The sequence below is a fragment of the Coffea eugenioides genome, chromosome 8, assembly GCF_003713205.1.
Source record: "Coffea eugenioides isolate CCC68of chromosome 8, Ceug_1.0, whole genome shotgun sequence".
NCBI lineage: Eukaryota > Viridiplantae > Streptophyta > Magnoliopsida > Gentianales > Rubiaceae > Coffea > Coffea eugenioides.
Window position 1 is genome coordinate 34,153,746 of NC_040042.1, and position 17,145 is coordinate 34,170,890.

At 37.6% G+C, this 17,145-nt stretch overlaps 1 non-coding gene and 1 pseudogene across 1 annotated transcript; one reads left to right on the top strand and one right to left on the bottom strand.

The window, feature by feature from the left end:
- Nucleotides 1-1,019: 1,019 nt before the first annotated feature.
- On the bottom strand, nt 1,020-2,222 carry LOC113780617 (annotated as a pseudogene).
- A 6,475-nt stretch (nt 2,223-8,697) lies between these two features.
- Nucleotides 8,698-8,804, top strand: LOC113781859. The gene has a single exon (XR_003469758.1). It is a non-coding gene; the product is annotated as a small nucleolar RNA R71 (small nucleolar RNA).
- Nucleotides 8,805-17,145: the final 8,341 nt, after the last annotated feature.

The window sequence follows — 17,145 nt, forward strand, 5'->3', positions numbered from 1 at the left end:
AGTTAACAACCATAGGATCCCTTCACGGTGCCTATTTACCATTTCAAACTGATATTCTTTTATGTAGATTACTAAATTGTTCTTTTTCTTTGTTTCTTTCCACAAAAAGTCCGGCTCTATTATAAGGTTTGATTTGTTCAGATAGAATCTTAAACGCAACTATGTAACAACATCTATTAGTTGTCGGATTTTTCTAATATATTATTGCAAGTATAGTTACATATGGGATAATTTTGTCTCGTTGCCACTGCTGATTGTAATCAGTCTTATATTGTCTTGTAATCTGTTAGTGTAGTTTATTTTTATACATTGCAATCTTTTTGACTCCTTTACTATATTTTCTATCTTGTCTTGATTTGAAATCTTTCCTACCAGTAATTGTAACCTTGACATTTTTTTTTAATAGTGTAAGTGGGAGGGTTCAAATTCAAGACTCTGAAATTAACCACCCAACTCATCTCTTTCCCTAATTTTGACTTCTTAAGTACCCTAAAGTAAGCATAGTTTATATAAGATAAAACACAAACTAAAATAAAAGCATGTTCAATTTATAAAAATAAGATGAGGGCATAGATTCTAAGACTCATCAATAAGACCAAACAGAAAAATATATTACTAAAACCACATGGAAAAATAGAGGGGATAATTCTAAACCGTGAGAAGAGTCAAGAGAGGGAAAACATTTAAACAAGTTTGGTAGCGAGTGATGAAAGTATCAAAGAAGTGTCAAGTGTAGTTCAAAATAACAACAAAGGGGAAGTAAAAGTAAAAATGTGCCGCAGTATGTTAGAAAACTAGAATGAAAAAGTTGTGATATATTCCTCTTGGTCATAATACAATAAGATGTCCCTATATATAAGTCTATACACTAAAATACATTGAATCTAGACTAACTTTTACATATGGAAAGATCTATAATTGATCCTAACTAGATGTAATTTATACAAGAGAATCATATAATTGATACAAGAAAATTATACGTCATATTGACATATTTACTTTAACACCTCCCCTCAAATTTAAGATGGTTGCAAGGAAACCAAATTAAGTTTGTTCTTGAGATGATGAAAACAAGCAGAAGATAGTGATTTGGTATGAATATCATTAATCTGGTCCAATGACGAAACAGGGAAAAGACTCAAAGTACCATGATGAAGATGGTGACGCACAAAATGACAATCAATTTCAATATGTTTGGTGCGTTCATGAAACACATCATTATGTGCTATCTGAATAGCACTATGATTATCACAATAAATAGGAATAGGTGAAGAGTGAGTAACACTCATGTCTTCAACTAGCTAGCGGACCCAAACTAATTCTTGAGATGTATCAGCCAAGGCGCGATATTCAGCCTCAGAACTAGAGCGAGCAGTGACCGTCTGTTTCTTACTACGCCAAGAGATTAAAGAATCACCGACAAAAAAATAAAAGCCAGTAGTTGAACGTCGATCAGTGGGGTCACCAGCCCAATCAGCATCAGAATAGGCACGAAGTTGAAGAGGAGAATGTGCTGAGAAATGAAGACCATGAAAAAGAGTACTCTTGACATAGTGAAGAATTCGGAGCACAGCTGTATAATGAACTAAACGAGGGGCACTCATAAACTGACTGACAATATGTACAGCATAAGCAATGTCAGGCCGGGTAACAGTCAGATAGACAAGACCGCCAACTAATTGTCGATTTCGCGTAGGATTATCCAATAGAGTGCCATTGCGAGGAGTGAGATGTGTGTTTGGCTCAATTGGAGTAGCAGTAGTCTTACTATTTGCGAGCCCAGCTGAAACCAAGAGATCTAAAGCATATTTAACTTGGAATAGGTAGTAGCCACTAGAGTCCGAGGAGACTTCAAGACCCAAAAAATAGTTAAGAGAGTCAAGATCCTTCATTTCAAACTTAAGATGAAGGGAATGCTTAAGTTGTTGGATACCATCCAAATCATCACCTGTAATGATCATATCATCTACATAAAGAAGTAAGATAGTGCCAGCAGCAGTGCGTCGAAGAAAGAGAGCAAAATCATGAGAACTAGAGATGAAACCCAAACTGTGAAGTGTAGAATTGAACTTAGCAAACCAAGCACGAGGTTCCTACTTAAATCCTTATAGAGCACGACGAAGACGACAGACTTTATGAGGAGGATGAGAAAAGCCTGGAGGTGGTCGCATATAGACTTCATCATTAAGATCACCATTGAGAAATGCATTTTTCACATCCATCTGGAAGAGGGACCAGTGATGATCTTTCCATTAACTTCAAGTACTCATAATATCAAGCAAAGAAGAGCCAAGTATACCATAATTTTACCAATTCAACTCAACTTCTTATTTTTTATCCAATTTCGCAAGCCAGCAACTCCAATAGTCAATAAAGATGCTAACTAATCTCATGATCAACTTCTTATTTTTCTTAAATAGGGATTTATTGTACTTTTTACTTTTTTTTCTCTTTTTTTTATGCATATTTTAAGGGTTAAATACTACTTAAGTTGTGAAAAATGCCTTTTGACGCGAAGATCGACATTTTTAGATGAAGATCACCGGTTACTCAATATTTCACATACTCAAGTTGCTTTTCATACTCTTAATTTAAGTACCGTTTTACGCGAAAGTCGACATTTGTAGATGAAGACTCCCGGTTACTAAGTACAAAAACTATTGGAGTAGAATAACCCTTTTATATATATATATATATATATAATAAAATTCCCTCTAAGAATAATCATGAGAAAAGTATGACACTTATTGACCATATTAATTTCTTAACTTATAAAATCAGATAAAAAGAAGAATTTTCATCAAATATACAAAATGTAGGCATAATTTTCTCCACTTTACTAGATATACTTTCCTATAGATGTAAAAATTATAATCACATAAGAATCATTTCCAAATTCCATGAGAAAAGAAGTTTCAAAACCATATATATTTATTCAAAAGGATAAGTGACAAAATTTTACTTATTTATTATGGTTAATAACATATATATGTATAAGGTTTTGAAAAAATTTTGACAGAATTTCCCCTTAAAAGTGGACTAAAACTCCCTGCCAGCAACCACAAGAAACACAATTTAAGCACAAGAATTATATCAAACACAACTAAAATCACAAGTACTACACATATTTCTCCCCCCACACTTAAATTACACATTGTCCTCAATGTGTAGGGAAGGAAAGAAACAAAAGAAGAAAAGAAAAGAAAGAAGTACTCCCCAAGTCAATGGCTGAGATATTTATCAGCCACTAATCACGAACCACTGTCAAAATACAAGTACCTACCACATAGAAAACAGAAAAATAAAATGAAGTTAAACAACTTAAGGTCCACAAGATAAGATAATAAGGCAAGCGAATTCAGCAACAAAAGATGACATCTTCAGTGTGCCAAATCAGCCGTCCCCCTCGGCATCATCGTTGTCCTCTGCATCACGATTGGGCGGTGGATGAATGCCCAAATGATCTTCAATTCGACTTAGACGATTCCTAACGTCAGCAAACTGGAATGCAAAGTCGTCCATACGGTCAAAAAGTCGCTGCCAATGAGTCTGTGGTGGAGGAGGAGGTGGTGCTGCAGTAGATGGTCCAGTTTCATCCCGACCATGTCTAGCCTTCTGTCTCCGCTCCTGAACAGGGCGTGGAATATCCCCCGTGCCAATACCAAGGCTGCGAAGAGTAGTGATAGTCATCTCAACCCGTGGCGGAACATACTCCCGCCGCATGCCTTCCAAGCGAATCTCAAAACGCGGGAAGATCAAGGTTAGTAGACGAGGAAAGGATAATTTAAAAGAAGTCTGTGGTAGAGGAGGAGGTGGTGCTGCAGTAGATGGTCCAGCTTCATCCCAACCATGTCTAGCCTTCTGTCTCTGCTCCTGAACAGGGCGTGGAATGTCCCCCGTGCCATTACTAAGGCGGCGAAGAGTAGTGATAGTCATCTCAGCCCGTGGCGAAACATACTCCCGCCGCATGCCTTCCAAGCGAACCTCAAAACTCGGGAAGATCAAGGTTAGTAGACGAAGAAAGGATAATTTGAAAGAAGTCTGTGGTGGAGGAGGAGGTGGTGCTGCAGTAGATGGTCCAGTTTCATCCCGACCATGTCTAGCCTTCTGTCTCCGCTCCTAAACAGGGCGTGGAATGTCCCCCGTGCCAATACCAAGGCGGCGAAGAGTAGTGATAGTCATCTCAACCCGTGGTGGAACATACTCGCCACTCGTCCCGCCTCATTCCTTCCAACTGAACCTCAAAACGGGGAAAGATTAAAGTCAGTAGACGAGGAAATGATAGTTTGAAGGAAGTCGTCTTACGCCTCGTCGTAGACCGAATGTGGCTAATGATGATGTTAGGCAGTGAAATGCGAGCATATGGAGACGTCCGGTTATGGAATATGTAATCCAAGAAATAAATATCGCTCTTGCGGACCTCCGTGTGCCCCGTCTTCTTTGGGATGACATTGTGAGCCGCCATGTAAATGATAAGACGATGACGAGGTTCGAAAACATTCGCCAAAATGGTCTCCTTCCTTGTAGAGCGAAAAGGTTGGTACTCAAGACCAAACCTAGCCATGGCCAGCGAGGGATCCCACCTCCTATTCGGGGGAACAAACTCCTTCAAATCTACTGGACGTCTGTCATCCATACACCCCAAAATAGCGGCCAAATCTTGACGTGACAAGGTGATTCGTCTTCCACGCACCCATGACTCAACTATTTCTCCACTATGGCGCGCCTTACTTTCAATGTTGGCGTAAAACTCGCGCACCAAGTCGGGGTAGTAATGATTTGGTAGTGTGAGAATCGGAGCCCATCCAAGCTGAGCAAAAGCATCTGAGATGTTGTACATCATCTCAACTATTGGATTCACATGCATCTCAAACAAGAACTCCAAGTTAGCATGCTCCTCATACCATTCTTGATTCCTGCGAGTATTGAACCTAGCACTGTCAAATACCGATTTTTCCGCTCCACGGGAGGTGCCCTCACCAGACTGCCGGCTAACTGGTGGCGGAGAAGGTGAATTCTCCTCCTCAGACATTTCCATCTCTTCATTAACCTCCCTCTCCTCACTACTATAAGATGAAAGTATCGCTCTTCTTCCCCGTGGCATAGTACCTAAAAGAAAATGTTGCAATTAACCACATGTATTATGACACAATTCACAATTTGGCAATAAATATCCTAAAATGATCTAAATAATCTCCAATTTGTCCCTTCAAGTGATAATTCGTCCAATAACTAATGTAAATGACCGAACAAGAAGAGCCATAATTTATGTCAAAAATTGCTCAAAATCACCAATTTAAATAAGATATGGAATAACTATAACCCAATTAGTGAAAATAGTCACAATTATGATTATAACTATTTAGAATTAACAATAATAATATGCTTTTAACTATAATCATGTTTAGGCAAAAATTAAACCAATTAACTCACCAAATCAACCAAATTACTCACTATACACAATGCACATGCTCAAACATCATCAACTAACCATTCTTAACCACAATTAAACATCACCAATGGCTCAAAAACATCCTAACTCCATTTTCCAATTTCCTTCAAATATAGCAATTGTAAATTTTAAATCACTAGAAAATCAATAAATTGCTACATTAAAACATATAAACATGCTTAAACACTCTTAATAAGTATGAATAAATTCAAAAATAGTCATAAATATCATCAAATTTTTGAAATTAAAAGATGTCAGACAACTCAGGATGAAAAATATGACTTTCTAAAATTAAAAGATTTGATGAAGAAACTTACCTCAATCACATAGAAGGATGTTTGGTGATGCTAAAAATGTGAAAGGCCCTATGAAACAACCTCCAATTGACCTCCAATTGAAGAAATTAGAGTTCAAGAACCCTAACCTTCAATCCCTCAAAAACTTGATTTTAGGTGTTTTTCTTGGATTTTAATCGATTAAAAAGGTTGTATGAAGCTCAAAAGGTGTTGGGGTGATGATTTCTAGCAAGATTATAGAGTAAAAATGAAGATTTGTGAGTTGGGTAGAAAGGAAGAGGAAAAACGCGCCTGAAAAATGGAGAAGAGAAGAAGAAATGAAACTGAAATCACGTTTCTGGAGGCTATATTCGGACACAGAAAATGCGACTGAAAACGCACCTTCAACTCACGTTTTTGAAGTCACGTTTTCTTCACAAATCTTGCAGCAATGAAAACGCGACTATGTTGGAAAACGCGACTTTGAGTCGCGTTTTTGAGTTTTGATCCAGGCTTGAAAACGCGAGTTCCTTCAAAACGCGCCTTCAAGTCGCGTTTTGAAGGCGCATTTTCTTTTCTGCAGGTGCAGAATTGAAAACGCGTTTCTGAGAAACGCGACTCATAGGCACATTTTCTTGGAAAATGCATTTTCTGCTGCGAATTTTAGCATAAATTCAACTTTTGAAAAATTATAAATGGTACCCCAATCACTCAAAATGCATCATAAATCATTTGTTTGTAAAATTTATCGATGTGCACACATGTAAAACATTAAAAACATGTATTTTACCCCTTTTCGACGGATCAAATACACCTTTAACGCAAATCAAGGGGTTGAGTGGCTTGATCAAAGTTCACCTTTTTTACCTCAAATGGTCATTCTTGCTTCCAATTGTTAACCCTATAACACAAAAATAACAAATCAACTAAAATACATATATTAAACATAAAATCACTACAAATTAACATATATAACTTAAACATTGGGTTGCCTCCCAATTAGCGCTTTTGTTTACAGTCGTTGGCTCGACTCATAGGTTCGGATCATTTTAGAACATTAGGGAACGATTTTCTCCCCACGGGTCGAAACTCTCGAGCCAATTCACCATGTAGTGAGTCATGCATGGATCTCCATAGTTCAATTTCCTCAAATGCCAAGGAGGAATATTAGACTTGTCATAGAGAGGCTCGACTTCACCTTGGAATGGAATTTGCTTGTCTTTTTCAAGTTGGCTCAACTTTTCTCCACTTTTTTCATGGAATAACGAATTTATTAAGCCAACTTCCATCTTTATCTTCTCCTTCTTTGCTCCTACACCATGAAAGTTAGTACCAAGGACATTTATATATTTAACTTTTTCGTTTCTTTCTTGGTTATTCTTTTCATCACATGGCATATTAGAAACAAGAGCAGTAGGCTTTATACTCCCTTCTTTATTATCCAAATTGAATTCCAATTCCTCACCATTAACCCGTAATATAAGCTTACCTTTTTTCCACATCAATTATAGTTCGTGCGGTGGCTAAAAACGGTCGTCCTAGAATAATTGGCATTCTCACATTTTTCTCAATATCTAAGACAACAAAATCCACAGGTATTATAGATTGTCTTACCCTTATGAGCACATTTTCCAAAATACCAATTGGATGTGTGATTGACCGATCCGCCAACTGCAATGTGATATTGGTAGCTTTCAACTCTTGAAATCCCAATCTCCGGGCAACCGATAGTGGCAAGAGTGACACACTTGCACCTAAATCACATAAAGCATTAGAAAAATGCAATTGACCAATTGTGCAAGGAATAGAAAAGCTTCCCGAATCTTTCAATTTAGGAGGGAGTTTGTTTTTAATCAATGCACTACATTCTTCCATTAATACTATCATCTCATTATCTACAATTTTTCTTTTCCTTGACATAATGTCTTTCAAGAAATGTGCATAAGAGGGAATTTGTGTTATAGCATCAATGATAGGAATATTAATGTGCAATTGTTTAAACATTTTGAAGAACTTTTCAAACTCCCGATCCTGTCCATCTTTCTTCAACCTGTGAGGAAAAGGAATCACATTAGAATTTAACTGAGAATTTAATTTGGGAGGAAGTGCATCAATATCAATGACAACATGATCATTTCGGCTTTCTTTCTCCCCTTCGATTGATTTCTCCTTGTCTTTTTCACCATCTGAATTTTCAAAATTAGGCCCTTCAACCGTTTTACCGCTTCTAAGAATGATTGCATTGACATGCTCCTTAGGATTAACCTCAGTTTTGCTAGGTAATTCTCCTTGATTTCAATTATTCAAAGAACTAGCAATTTGACCAATTTGGACCTCTACATTCCTGTACATTGTAGTGAGTTGATCCAGTCTCCCTTCTACTCGTTCAAATTTGTCCGAGGTAATCTTAACAAGTTTTTTCACCGCAATCTCCCAACCAGGTTTAGTTTCAGCTTGTGGTTGCCTTGATTGGAACCCCGGTGGATTGGTTGGCCTTGGTTGATTTCCTTGGTCCTTCCATCCAAAGTTTGGATATTTCTCCACCCTGGATTGTAAGTATTCGAGTAGGGATTATTTTGAGCACTTCGATTGTAATTATTGACGAATTGTACCTGCTCAGAATCAACACATTCATTAGTATCATGTTCACCTCCACATATAGAACAACATGCTACATGTGCATTAGATGAACTTGGACCAACTCCACCTTGTCTACTTAGCAATTTCATCACATTATTCATTTGAGCACTCAGCATATTGAGAGTATCCATTTCTATCATACCTGCGTGACGTCTTGTATTACCTCTCTTATTGGCCCATTGGTAGTTATTTGTGGCCATTTCTTCTATCAAATTTTGAGCTTCTTGGGGTGATTTATCCATTAAAACTCCACATGCAGCTGCATCAATCATAGTTTTAGTAGAAAAAGCTAAACCATTATAGAAGGTTTGTATGATTAACCACTCCGGCAGTCCATGATGTGGACATTTCCGAAGCAAATCTCTAAACCTTTCCCATGCCTCATATAATGATTCACCTTCCAATTGGCTAAAACTAGTGATATCCATTCTTAGCTTAGCAGTCTTACCTGGTAAATACTTATTCAAGAATGCTCTTGATAAATCATCCTATCCGGTGAAAGTATTAGGAGCATGAGAATGTAGCCAAAGTTTGGCCTTATCTCTCAATGAAAATGGGAATAATCTTAGCCTTATAGCATCATCACTAACTCCATTCATTTTAATTGTATCACAAATTTCCAAAAATGTAGCTAAGTGTGAATTAGGATCTTCTACTGCATTACCTCCAAATTGAGATTGTTGAACCATTTGGATAAGTGATGGTTTAATTTCAAAATTGTTAGCATTTACCGTAGGTCTTACTATGCTTGTTTGAGATCCTTGTGTTCCCGGTAGAGCAAAATCTCGTAAAACTCGCCTATTTGCTTAGTTTTCGGCCATCTCTTCCTCAAATGGAAGCTCTATTAAGGTTTCCTCTATGGGTTGCCAAATCTCTTGTTCCTCTTGCTGTGGTGAATGCCTCCTTTATCTACGTAGTGTCCTCTCAATTTCTGAATCGAAATGTGTAACTTCCCGAGACGCCCTATGCATACACTACAAACAGAAATAAGAGATATTATGCAACTTCAATTGTCAAAAACTAATTACAATATAAGATTAAATATAATCAGCTCAACTAATAAAAATAAATCTATCTAAATTAATAGAGTTGATTAGGCTCTAATATTGCCGCTCCCCGACAACGGCGCTAAAAACTTGACGGATTTTTGCTTTAAGTGCAAGTTTAATTCCGAATTATACCCGTTTTTACTGCAAGTATACAGGCCAAAATCGTAATATTGGGTATGTATCGGGTCGATCCCACGAGGAGCAATTAAAACAATTATTAGATACTAATTTATTCTATTATTTAGACTCACAGTAAATTTGAGAAGAAAATTCAGAATTGAATCCAACTACAAAAATTCTTAACTAGATAAATGCAATTTCACAAAAGGAGTAGAATTCACTAAATATTAAGATCTAGGGATGTAGATTGTAACGCCCCTGACCAATATTGTCCCACAGTTAACCACCCCATTGGGCCGTGGGTTTTGTTCTTGGAGGTGGGGTTATACCCACAACAAGTGAAGAGCCCAAGCCCGCAGGTCAAGAAGCCCAGCACCACTCCAAAAGGCCTCGGTCAGGTAGGAGAGACCACTATAGGCTATTAAAGCAGCCCCAGGACTTCCTCCCTAGCCGATGTGGGATCATTACAATCCACCCCCCTTAGGAGACCCAGCGTCCTCGCTGGCACACCGGGGTCGGGAGTCGGCTCTGATACCACTGTAACGCCCCTGACCAATATTGTCCCACAGTTAACCACCCCATTGGGCCGTGGGTTTTGTTCTTGGAGGTGGGGTTATACCCACAACAAGTGAAGAGCCCAAGCCCGCAGGTCAAGAAGCCCAACACCCCTCCAAAAGGCCTCGGTCAGGTGGGAGAGACCACTATAGGCTATTAAAGCAGCCCCAGGACTTCCTCCCTAGCCGATGTGCCAGCGAGGACGCTGGGTCTCCTAAGGACTCCCGACCCCGGTGTGCCAGCGAGGACGCTGGGTCTCCTAAGGGGGGTGGATTGTAATGATCCCACATCGGCTAGGGAGGAAGTCCTGGGGCTGCTTTAATAGCCTATAGTGGTCTCTCCCACCTGACCGAGGCCTTTTGGAGGGGTGCTGGGCTTCTTGACCTGCGGGCATGGGCTCTTCACTTGTTGTGGGTATAACCCCACCTCCAAGAACAAAACCCACGGCCCAATGGGGTGGTTAACTGTGGGACAATATTGGTCAGGGGCGTTACAGTGGTATCAGAGCCGACTCCCGACCCCGGTGTGCCAGCGAGGACGCTGGGTCTCCTAAGGGGGGTGGATTGTAATGATCCCACATCGGCTAGGGAGAAAGTCCTGGGGCTGCTTTAATAGCCTATAGTGGTCTCTCCCACCTGACCGAGGCCTTTTGGAGGGGTGCTGGGCTTCTTGACCTGCGGGCTTGGGCTCTTCACTTGTTGTGGGTATAACCCCACCTCCAAGAACAAAACCCACGGCCCAATGGGGTGGTTAACTGTGGGACAATATTGGTCAGGGGCGTTACATTGATTCTACATATGACACAAAAGATCTAAAACGAATAAATTTAACACTTGTTACTACTCTTGTCTAACCAAGGATTCATTTCCAACAATACCAAAATCACATTCTCATGACAATAATGGGTTAAAACAGATTAGTTTTTTCTAATCTCCTGGTAAATACTAAATCTGTTTTGTGCATACATGAAATGTAGATTTCATCCACTTGAATGTATTTCTATTTTCATGAATATACTACTCAAGCTCTACTTATGTCATTCCATTATCTTTACCATTTCTCAATGAGTAAAAACAACTATAAACCTGCTATTGGTGATCAAACAACAACAAGTAATCCAACATTCACAAGTAGATAAGTTAATACAAGATATAACAAATATAAATCACAATCACTTCATATGACTTGGCCATAAGTTTCATCTACTCCCTAGATAAAGGAAATTAGCTACTCATGAATGATAAAACACTCATAACTTCATTAATGTAAATCATCATGAATTACAAATACAAAAAGAGTAAAGAAAGTCTTAGCCAAGATATGGTGAAGCCTTCCAAAAATCTCCTTTGTCTTGAACTTAGATGATTACAAGATGAAACCTTAATTGCCCTTGCAAGTTTCTAGCTAGAGAGAATATGTTTTTTAGTAAGAATACTAGCTACGTATTTTTTTTTTTTTTTTGATAAAACACTCATAACCTCATTAATGTAAATCATCATGAATTACAAATACAAAAAGTGTAAAGAAAGTCTTAGCCAAGATATGGTGAAGCCTTCCAAAAATCTCCTTTGTCTTGAACTTAGATGATTACAAGATGAAACCTCAATTGCCCTTGCAAGTTTCTAGCTAGAGAGAATATGTTTTTTAGTAAGAATACTAGCTACGTATTTTTCTCTTGACCTCTCCAAATGTCTCTGCATAAAAACTGCTCAAGAACTCTATTTTTCCAAGTCAAATTCCACCTTTTGATTTCCAAATCTCAACTTTGTTAGGATAGTCAATAACCAATGTTTTTGACTTGAAAATAAGCCACCTTTCTTGCCCTTTTTTCTTCTGAAGCATGTGCACCGAATTCCCTTGCATCTTATAGCTGGAAAGAGGTATGAACACAAGAGAAATGGTTGAGCAAATTGCAGAATTTCAGCTACAAAACACGCCTACACAAAACGCGGCATCAACTCGCGTTTTTTCTACTCGCGTTTTCACTCTGGCCTTATTTCAACTGCAATTTTCTCCATGATGAAGGCCGAACTGGCTTTTGTACAAAACACAAAAGTTGTAGCCCTTTGAGTTAGCTTTCCAATGCTTCAAACATCATCCAAATCGGAGTTTTGTAGCCTGAGATATGATAGAAATACTATCACCTAGTCAAACCTATGTTTTAACTTCTGACCACAGAATGCAGCTTCTGTAATCCGACTTTTTGTCCATGAAAATGGCATAATTGGATTTCGATGTCTTCATACGAATTCTAAGTCTCTTTCTTAGCTTAAAAATGGTATAAAGATCACCTCAATCTGATAAGTGTAGCTCCAGATATGGTCGAAATACCGATGAGTGTCAAAACTGATTTGTATTGCATTTCCTCACTTGAACGTTTTTCACTTCATTCTTCTTGTTACCACTTGAATTCATCACCAAATCTCTATTTTTCATCTCATTTGACATCCTTTGGTGATTGAATCATCATTCCTGGATAAAAATGACGTTTTTACCATTAAAATCAATAGAAATGCAATATTATCCACTTTTACCAAAAATATATAATTTTACCAAAAACCTCTTTATTTTAATTATAAAACTAAATAATCATCTCAAAATTAACTAATAAAATGCACTTAAAAATACGTAAAATAAACTCTTATCAAGTGACGAGCAGCAGTAATAGCAATAAGAGTGCAAACAGCAGTAAAACGAGCAACTAGAGCAAAGGTTTCTTCATAATCAATACCATATTCCTGAGTGTAACCTTTAGCCACAAGACGAGCTTTGTAATGCTCAATGGAACCATCAGAATGTGTCTTAATTTTATAAATCCATTTGCAACCAATTGGAGTCTTGTCTGGAGGTAAATCAACTAGATCCCAAGTATGTGTTTTGAGCAAAGCATCAAACTCTTCTTGCGTGACTTTTTGCCACAGTGGATGAGAAAAAGTTTCGCGAAAACATGTTGGTTCATGTAGAGCCGAAAAAGCAGAAAAGCAATGATAGTCACGAAAATAGGTTGGTTGAGTTCTTACCCGAGAGGGATAACAAGGAGAGTTAGGAGTAGGTGGATCATGAGCAGGAGAGTCAAGAGTTGACAGATCCTCTAGTGAAGACAACTCGTCAGGAGACATAAGTGACTATACAGAATCTGGAGAAGAATTTTTTGGAAAGAGATCTGCTGAGCGATTGGTAAGATAAAGAGGTAGAGAGAAGGAAGGTAAATGAGTTTTAGATATCCCAGTGAAGAATTTATGTTCCCAAAAAATGACATTTCGGGAAATACGTAACCTACGAGAAATAGGATCATAACATCTATAACCCTTATGGCACTACAAGAAATTTGGCCTTTCGTGAAATAAAAAGTCATCACTAAAAATCAAAAAGTCGTCATTATATGAGTATAGTGACGACTTTCTCCATTGTCACATGGTTGTCACTAATTCTATGTCACAAATGGGTACGTGTGACAACCTCTTCAAAGTCGTCACTAAATCTTCTTATTTAATGACGAAGACTAAGTCGTCACTAATGGTTAGTATTCTGTGAGGAATTTTCTTGTCACTGTTTCACATATTTTTTTGTCATAAAACGTAGCAAAAGTCATCACAAATTTGAACGAGCACAGTGACGATTTGAACTTATCACTCTCATTCCTAGTATTCAGTGACAAGAATAGTTGTCACTTAGTGAACTTACAACTTTGTCTAAAAGAGCTGCAATTGTTCATTATAAATATAACATTGTCACGGCTCTCGTTCCGAAAATTATAGTAAAAAATTAAATTTGGCTAAGAGTGACATCTTTTGGTAAGGTTGTCACTGAGTTTTGTCTTAAAGAGTTGAAATTGGCCATTACAAATATAATATTGTCATGGCATTTTCAACAATTATAACAGAACATTCAATTTGACAAAAGGCAAAATCAACGTAGAATATATGCTGCAAATTCATATATTTGACCATAACACATCTATAAATTAATCAAAACAAAAGTGAACCACAAATGTTGGGTCCCAAATCCCACATAATCAGTTTAAATAGTAATGGCCAATACATATCCTTTCCAAAAGATAGAGTACTAGATTTCTAAACAAAAGTATAGACTACAGCACCAATGTCAGATTTCAATCATCTCTAGCAGCATATGCAACAGTCTTCTCACGATCAATATGAGGCCAGACTGCATTGAAAATAAACTTTTCTTTAGAGTTTCAGCATATCCAACTACTGTGAACTTAATAAGTAAAAAAATCAATCAAAAAAAGAGTTTCAGCCAAAATAAAAGTAAAGAATTTATCTCCTCACCTTTTTTGAAGTCTATCATTTGCGCAAGTCTTTCATTTAGGCTATCAACTCCTCGTACAGTCCCCTAGTTTCAAGTTACTGATCTTGCAAGCTCTTAATTAGCTCCTTTTGGGCATTGAATTCCTCAGCAATTTGTGTAGCTCGTTGCTGTGTCGCATCTGCCCTTCTTCAATGTTCTTCAATTTCACTCCTCAAGTGGTCAATCTCCATTGCTTGCCTGTTGATTGTGCTGTGGCTACGAAGCTGTCCAGGTATGTATCCAAGTTGCTGTTGACAAATTTCCTTACTACCTATTGAAGTTGTAGCTTCCATCTCTTTTATTGTTGCCTAGACAAGACATTATAGCTTTGGTGTTAAAAGACATGTCACAAAGGAGTTGTAAATGCATAAAAATAGAATGACATCTCGCACCAAAGTCTCTTTCGCTACATAATTTATCAACCCTCCTATGATCTTTGATGTACGACTGATTTCAAACATATCTATCTCTGAAAGCTCCACTCCCTCCTTCCTCTTCTGTCAAATAATCAGTTTGACTTAAGTGTGAAAATGTAGAAGGACAAAAAGCATAATGGAATCTCCACTAACAAAAAGCATTAACGCTGCAAAAATCAATGCACCAATTGCGGTACAATAGAGTTGTAATTCATCAGTTATTCCAAATGCTCTCCAAATCTGAAAAAAATTGGAAGTTATTTGTATTCCTCGGAAACCTCCGCCCACATCACCATTCAATATTTCTTGGCCCACTATTGGCCAAACCACCTGGGCACTAGGCCCAATGTGAGTTGGATCACTTAGGCACGCTTTATATTTGGAAAAACGAGCACCGTTGAAATACATGCCGCTCAACCAAAGAAAGATGATAGAGAGTTAGCCGAAATGGGCACTAAATACTTTTCGAGAAATCTCCTCGAAATCACTGGTATGGCTATCGAAATCATGAGCATCAACATGTAGATTCCAGATCCAAGTGGTAGTATCATGTCCTTTAGCTATTGTTCTTGAGAAATGACCTGGTTTGGCCCATTCCTCGAAACAACAGAATTGATTACCTTCTCTTCAACAACTCTAGCAAGTGACTTTGTTCCCACAGTAGTATGAGTTTCATTCTTGGCATGATTTACTTTGTTACAGTCACTGATTTTCTGTAATATATAAACAACCAGCAGTAATTCTAAATATTTGAAATAAATTTTATGTTTAGGTAAGACTAATTCAAGTATGTAACTAGACCTTGAATTCTTCACTTCCAAAGTAGTTGCATATCCATGTCCAATCCTCAACTGATACACCTTCAGGAACATGACTTTGGCATCTACTTTGCTATCATAATTAGCAAAAATGAATTCCCCTTGAATGTGACTTTGACATCTACTTTGCTGTCATAGTTAGCAAGAAAGACTGGACAATCGTTTGAAGTTTTATAGTACACGTGTGCCTGATCAAACAAATTCATTCTGTTTTTGAATAAATTCACTATTTTGGATAAATATACTGCATCTTTTGCTTATTTTCGAAGACATAAACCGTAATGATCATCAGAAATGCCTATTGCATATGTTCTCTTATGAAAAACTCTTTCTTTGATCACTACCCACCATTATAGTAGGGGCAATGGGGAAGAGGTCCTTGAATTAAATCAGTCGGTTTAAATGTTCAACAGAAAAATCTGCCTCAACCCACTGTTGTCCAACTCATTGTAGGAATAGAAATATCAAGTCAATAAATGGGTTCTTCATTTTCCTTTTAAACAGGAAAATACAAATATCAAATCTAAAATTACAAAATAAAAACTCTTCAGAAAATCCCTTCATTACACAAACAACAGATATTTACAGCACCCAACACTAAACTCAAATCCAAGCAAAAACTGTGATAAGCCTACACATAATGGGCAGAAGACACATTAACAAACAGCCATAGTAGTATGACGAAAATTCATGGTCACAACCCTCCTTTCCAAGATTCAGCTTAACATTCAGCTCACAACCCTCCCTTCCACTTCGTTTCACTCTCACAACTTAACATTCAGCTCACACGACCTACATTAGACAGAAATGTTCGAAAATAGATGGAAAATATTGAGATTATTTACCTCAAATTATGTCGTAACAACCTTAGGTCTTCTTTTCCTTCTGATTCAGTCTTTAAACTCTAGCTTTTTCCCAAAATTCATGGTCAAATTTCCGTGGTCTTGCCAGCAAACAACTATGACGCACTAGGGATATTTGCTATCTCCCACTCTACTAAAGCTGCCCTATCAGTTTGGGTAACTCAATTTAGGGATGCAAATTATGGCTCAATTTAGGGATATTTGCTATCTGCTACTCTACTAAAGCTACCCTATCAGTTTGGGTAGCTCAATTTAGTGATTATCTCAGTAATTTCAGCAAGATCCTAGTGGAGAGAAGGAGAAGAAGATGGTGTCCGAAGGCAAAGCAAGAGGGAAATGAGTTTTGTCTGAAATTTGGCTAAGTGTTGTTGAGTGTTTTTCTTCCAAATCAACTTCAAATGACGTCATTTCTGCTTCTTTTAGAACCCCGCCTCTACTTCTTCAATTTTCAGCTTCCCGCTTCCACTATTGCACACTAAAAAATAATGTCTTCTCTCTCTAAATTGTTGAACCTTTTTATAAAAGTAACGCCTTCTATCTCTTTTTCTTTTCCCAATCTTTGTGTAATTAACATTGTTTATTATTTTGAGCTTTTTTAGTTCACAAGTTATATTAAAACTTTGGAATATAAAAATTTAGTATTTTT